This window comes from Myodes glareolus, chromosome 2 (genome assembly GCF_982192425.1).
Source record: "Myodes glareolus chromosome 2, mMyoGla1.1, whole genome shotgun sequence".
Classification (NCBI taxonomy): Eukaryota; Metazoa; Chordata; class Mammalia; order Rodentia; family Cricetidae; genus Myodes; species Myodes glareolus.
In genome coordinates, this window is record NC_142027.1 from 69948093 (window position 1) to 69954080 (window position 5988).

The 5988-nt window shown below is 47.9% G+C and overlaps 1 long non-coding RNA gene across 1 annotated transcript; it reads left to right on the top strand.

Moving 5' to 3' along the window:
- The first annotated feature begins 2510 nt into the window (after positions 1 to 2510).
- On the top strand, positions 2511 to 4880 carry LOC148122995 (uncharacterized). The gene is made up of 2 exons (XR_015735189.1): positions 2511 to 3098; positions 4582 to 4880. It is a non-coding gene; the product is annotated as an uncharacterized LOC148122995 (long non-coding RNA).
- Positions 4881 to 5988: the final 1108 nt, after the last annotated feature.

A 5988-nucleotide genomic window follows, 5' to 3' on the forward strand; every position in this document is an offset into this window, starting at 1 on the left:
TCAGGCCTGGCCGGGTTTGCCTGACGTAGTCTGTTTATTTCTTCTTGGCCTTTGGGGTGGTTCCAGAATCTTTCTGAAATTGCTCTCCACTTCAGTCATTATAGCGACCAAACCACAGTGACGAGGAACCTTATAGTTTGGATTTATTTTAATTAGTAGTGGCTCTAACTTTTGTTGTTTCAGAGCTTAACATGTTTTTATCTATGGCTAAAACCTTGAAATATTTACAAAGCTGTCCTTTTCGTGTTCCCTATGTGACTAGAATATTTCGCCAAACCCAAATGTTTACTTCATCTGAATGGATTCGTTTTTTCAGTGTGGGATGAAGTTCTGGTCTTCTGTTATGAGCTATTTCATCTTTCTGGGCCCTTGCTTCCTGATTTTGTGAGGGTAATGATAGTCACCACTTCAGAAGGCCGTTCTGAATGAGATTGTGGGACGCCCCTGATTCGTAAGACTCAACACGGTAGCTCTGAGCTGTCTGTCTCTCCAACGCTGTTATCACCCTGTCAAGGCCTTGACCAACTCCCATCCGGGCTACCCTTACCTCTAAACTGGCCTCCCCATGACCACCCTCGTCTCCTACTGCTTATTCCCCACAAAGGAGCAATAGGGGACCCCTTAAAACTTTAGTCATGGAGTGGTGGTCTCAGGTACTGTTAGTCGGGATGCTGAGGTAGGAGAATCTAAAGTTTAAGGTTAGCCTGAACTACATAGCTTTTAGCTCAGAAATAAAGATCATTTCTCCTAGTTACAGGCAAAGTAATCAACCCCCACTCGCAAAGGTGCCCCGCCCTAATCTCTGGAAACTACAAATGTATCAGTGCCTGCTAGGTGTCACCTGACCCGAGTGTTATCCCTGCCCCTGAGAGTATAATCACCTTATATAACTGAAGTACTTTACAGCTATGACTGAGTCTTGGGGCAGGGAGACTAACCTTCCAGGTGGATGAGGCTTCCTGACTGTGATTAGGAGGACTCATGTGATTAGGAGGACTCATGACCAAGCCGCACTGTGACCACCTCTAAAGATGGAGGGAGGTGCCTCTGGAAGCTGAGAAGGCAAGAGGGCAGATCTTCTCCTCGCACATCCAGAAGAAGCATGGCCCCATCAACTTGCTGATTGTACCTCAATCTGTTAACTTCTGACCTCTAGAAATGGAGATTAAGTCCGTGCTGCTTTAATTCACTAAATCAGTGCCAACAACAGGAACAAAATGCCAATGTACCAGTCTCCTCTCAGAACCCTCCAATGGCCTGCCAGATCATATCAGTTTTTAAAACTGTGACCTGCAGTACCCCGAGTCCCCGGGTGCATCCTTGTGCCCTCTGCTGCACCCACGCTGGCCCCTGGCTGTTCTCGGCAGTCTTGGCGGTTTCCACTCAAGCTCTTGCATGGGCTTCCTCTGCGTGGACTGATTGGGCCCTGGAAATCCACAGGGCTGTCCCAATGCTTCCCTTGATCCCTGCTGGGATGCCGTGCCTCTGAGCCTGTCCCCTGTCTAACAATATAAAATAGTCACTTGTGCCTTGGGCTGTGTCCTGCCCAGCTCACCCACCTCCCCCTGTACAATCTTCAAGCTTCTGGAAGCACAGATCTTGTTTCCCATGCTCCTCCATTGCCTTGCATCGTAAGTGCTCGGTAAATAATTCATTAAGTGGATTGAATGGGTGGACGGGGAAGAGAGACAGGAAGAAATGAAAGAGCATTGTGGGAAGACAGGGCAGCTTGAGGGAGGGGTGAGAGGCCCAGGAGGAAGATCACAAAAGCCCAAGTGGGGCTTAGCAGAGTAAAAGGAAGATGGTAACACTGCAGACAGAGGGAACTGCGTGCCCAAAAGGCTGGAGTACAGGGCGGTATGATGAGGCCATGATACTGTATTTAAAAGCTGGAGTATAGAGGGAAGAGTGACGTCATGTCCAGCCACACAGGCAGGCTCTGGATCTAGACTGCTGCTTTGGTCTCCACCCTGTCCCTACCCGTTCCATGCTGTGGGACCTTCAGTGCTCCTATCTGTCAGGTGGGGATGCTAGTGACCCTAAATGAGTGATGGGTGCAGGTGTTCAATGCATGTTGGGTGAGCTCTGTAGTGTGAATTTACCCTCAGGGTTTTTGGCAGCAGGGATATTGATGAGGTTCATCGTTAGAGTGAGTAATATGATGGGACTTAAGGGATTGATTTTGTTTGTTTTGTTGTGTTGTGTTTTTTTTGTTTTGTTTTGTTTTGTTTTTATTTTTTTTGGAGACAGGGTTTCTTTGTGTAACTCTGGCTGTCCTGGAACTCACTCCGTAGACCAGGCTGGCCTCGAACTCACAGAGAACTACCTGGCTCTGCCTCCCAAATGCTGGGATTAAAGGCATTTGCCACCACCTCCTGGTGATTTTGTTTCTTTGTGGGGTGTGTGTTTTCTTGAGACAGGGTCCTGCTACATAGCCCAGGCTCGCTCAAACTCATGGTCCTGCCTCCAGATTCAAAGTGCTGAGATTTCCATTTTAAAGTCCCAACAGAGCTTCAGAGTGGAGAATGAGAAGGAGGGAAGATGATTGGCGTCTGAAAAGAGCTTCGCAAGGACTATGAGTTCATCGCTGAATAAAGAATGATTAGTTCCATTTTCAGAAAGTTTCACTACATAGCTAGAGGTTTGATGGCTCCGTGGGAAAGAGTACAACAAGCCTTTGCAGTGTGAATGGCGCCTTAAAAGCCACAGGTTGTGACTCATTAATGGGCCGCAGACCAATTCGATAGGTCAAGCTCAGCTTGGCAAGAGCAATAATAGAAAACAGAGCATGCGGTTTGGAAAGAAAGTCATGTGTCTGACATTTCTGTCCATTGCATGCCTGTATTTATCCTTGTGTACGTGTCCACTCCATCTGCTCTCCCGGGCCACCAGGATGAGCATCTCTGGCCAGAAGTCACCGTTTCACAAGGGTGAGGAACACTGCTCGAGGGAACCTGTGCTGCTGCTTGTCCTGCAAGCCGGCCGTGTCACAAGTCTTTTCCCGGATCTCCGACATTCTTGCCGTTCTGCGAAGTTACGAGGGATGTCTTTCCAGGGCCACAGTGAGTCAAGCGACAAAGAGCAGCCACTCCTCAAGGGTGAGCCATGGGGAAGCCTTGGCAGAGCACCAGCGGCTCAGTGCCGCAGCTGAGCGAGGAACTCCAGGTTCCAAAGAACTTGGTGTTTCCAGAGCAGGGAGTAGGAGGACGGATGGGGAGGAGGACGGATGGGGAGGTGTGAATCGCTCATCTCCATAAAGCCACCCACTGCGCTGCCTTTGAGAGTCACACAGCTCACAAGCTGCCCACCGCTCATTGGCAACGGCCCTGTCTACCTTGGTGCCCCGCCCCCCCGTCAGCTGTCAGTCATGGAATCACCTGGGGCGGAAAACCTAGGAAGGAGTTGCAAGGTCCATTGGAAAGGGAGGTCCCTACATACCATAGTCACCTCTGCTGAACTTCTCTTCCCGCACCCAGCTTGGAGGGAGGGGTGACTCTGGCTAGTCGTTTATAGTTTTGTACCAGTGCTGCCACACACATGTTTATTTCAGGCAACACGCCACTGGCACTACCTCGCCTATTCACTGTGATACCTCTTCTAGTTCCCTGAGAAAGGCGAGAGAGCCAGGCCTCAGGATTATGAAGGACCGGAGCCGATGGTAGCTGGGACCAGAGTAGCCGGTGAATTTGTTATTTGAATCTAGTATTTTCTTTGTTTTTTCTGGTCAACTAACTACCTGCTGGAAATGATTTAAGAGAGAAGGGGTTTATTTTTGGTTCGTAGCTTAAAGTGATGTTGTACATTATGGCGGGAAAGACGTGGCAGAGTTCACGGAGGTGAGAACAAGCTGCAGAGGGGGAAATTCAAGAGGACACTGGAACCAGGGTTGGGTCATAACAGTCAAAGCCCTAAGTTAGTGCCCTGCTTCCAACAGCCAGGCTTCACCTCTTATAGTTCCAAAGCACAGCCACCAGATAGGGACCAAGTTTTCAAACCATGAGCCTGTAGAGGACATTCCAGGTTGAAGCCATAAGAACGCTGATGTGACCAGAGACACGGAGGTGGCTAGGACGACCCCGGTACTTCCGGCCATGTTTTCTCTAATAGTTTATTCTGCGTGCTTGCTGTTATTACTAACTGGGAGCATCTCCCTTCCCATTGCATCCCAGAGCACACACATCTGCTCTTCCAGATGTGCAGTTTGGGGCTCAAAGTATTTTGGCAAGTATGCATTTTGGTAATTTCAACATTTAAAATGTCAACATTAGAATGTTTTTAACTGAGTACTTTCTCTGGTGAAATGAAACTCTCCCCCCCCCCCTTAGGGGATTCTGAACACATATAAAGTAAGGGCAGGAACAGCAAGGTGCCTGCCTTGTCACAAGAGAGTAAGGAACGAGGCACTTCCAAGTCATTGGTAGTTTAGATAGGCTGAGGCTAATCTTCACTAGTAAGGAGCACATTTGGGCTTATTTTTATTGTTGATTAATATATATATATATATATATATATATATATATATATATATATATATATATATAATTTTGGCCCAGAAAACTAACAGCTTGACTTTATCTATAGAAGCAACTTCTTCACATGGAGGAAGATAGATTTACTTCTGTTCTCGCATACTCCCCAAGCAGCCTGAGGATTCAGAGACGGTAGAAGGACATTTGGAGGAAAAGCAGTGAATGGTGACCCTCACGGCGATGGCTGACCTTTGACTGCTGAGGAAAGAAGCCTGGAGTCTAGGGCTTGAGCCCTGCTGGGATCTGTAGCAGGGGGTGGCGGGTGGCATGGTGGGGAGCGGGGACAACAGGGGACTTTTCCCCCATCTCATCCTGCTCTGTACCGTGTACAATAAAGTGTTAGAATCATAAGCCGCGCAGCAAAACTCTCCCTCTCCCACGCTATTATTTAGACAAACGCTCTCTCCCCATTTGGAAACACCAAATTTCATTGTAAAAGCAAGGAACCCAGGCATTAGCTAGCTCAGGAGCAGAGCTGACCAGAGTCATGGAGGTGGCTAGGGTGGCTCCTGTACTTCATCCTGCCTCAGTTTCAAGGCATACCCTCCCACCCCCCACACCACCCCGACACACACCAGAAACAGAGCAGGAAACAATCCAGCAGTGAGACTGGAGATGGAGCTCAGACGGAGCAGCCGCATTCGCTCAGCAAACATAAGAAGCATTGCATCCCATCCCCAGCCTCATGGCAGAAAGGAAGGAAATAATTAAATAAATAAATGCAATTGGCGTTTCCTCAAAAGAGATCCCCAAAAGTCCCTGTGACGGCGCCGAAAGGTCGCGCACAAACATGCTCAAGGCCATGATCGGGCGTGAACGCTGGGTTTCTGCAGAACTGCGGGCTAGTGAAGAAGGATTAGAACTCAAGAATGTCATCTTCCATCCTGCCAGGCTGCTATGAGGCTTCCCCTCAGCGAAGCTGAATTACAGCACACTTTTTCTCTTTGTCCAAAGCAGAAAGAGAAACAAGCCTTAGGTCTTGGTATAACTTTTAATGATTTCTCCACATCATTGCTTTAAATTCTTATTACCATTTGATTTTTAATTTTTTTTTCCTTTGGTTTTTTTGAGACAGGGTTTCTCTGTGTGACAGTCCCAGCTGTCCTGAAACTCACTTGGTAGACCAGACTGATCATGAACTCACTGAGATCTGCCTGCCTCTGCCTCCTAAGCGCTGGTATTAAAGGTGTGTGCCACCATACTAAGCCCTTTTACATTTTTTAAAGATTTATTTTAGTCTATGTGTTTTACATGCATGCTTGTATGTACAACACATGCATATCTGGTGCCCTCAGAGGCCAGAAGAAAACTTTGAAAGCTGTGGTAGTTTGAATAAGAATGGCCTCTATAGGCTCCTATAGGTGAATACTTAGTCACCAGGGAGTGGCACAGCTTGAAAGGATTGGGAGGTGTGGCCATGTGGAGGAAGTGTGTCAGTGTCACTGGGGGTGGGCTTTGA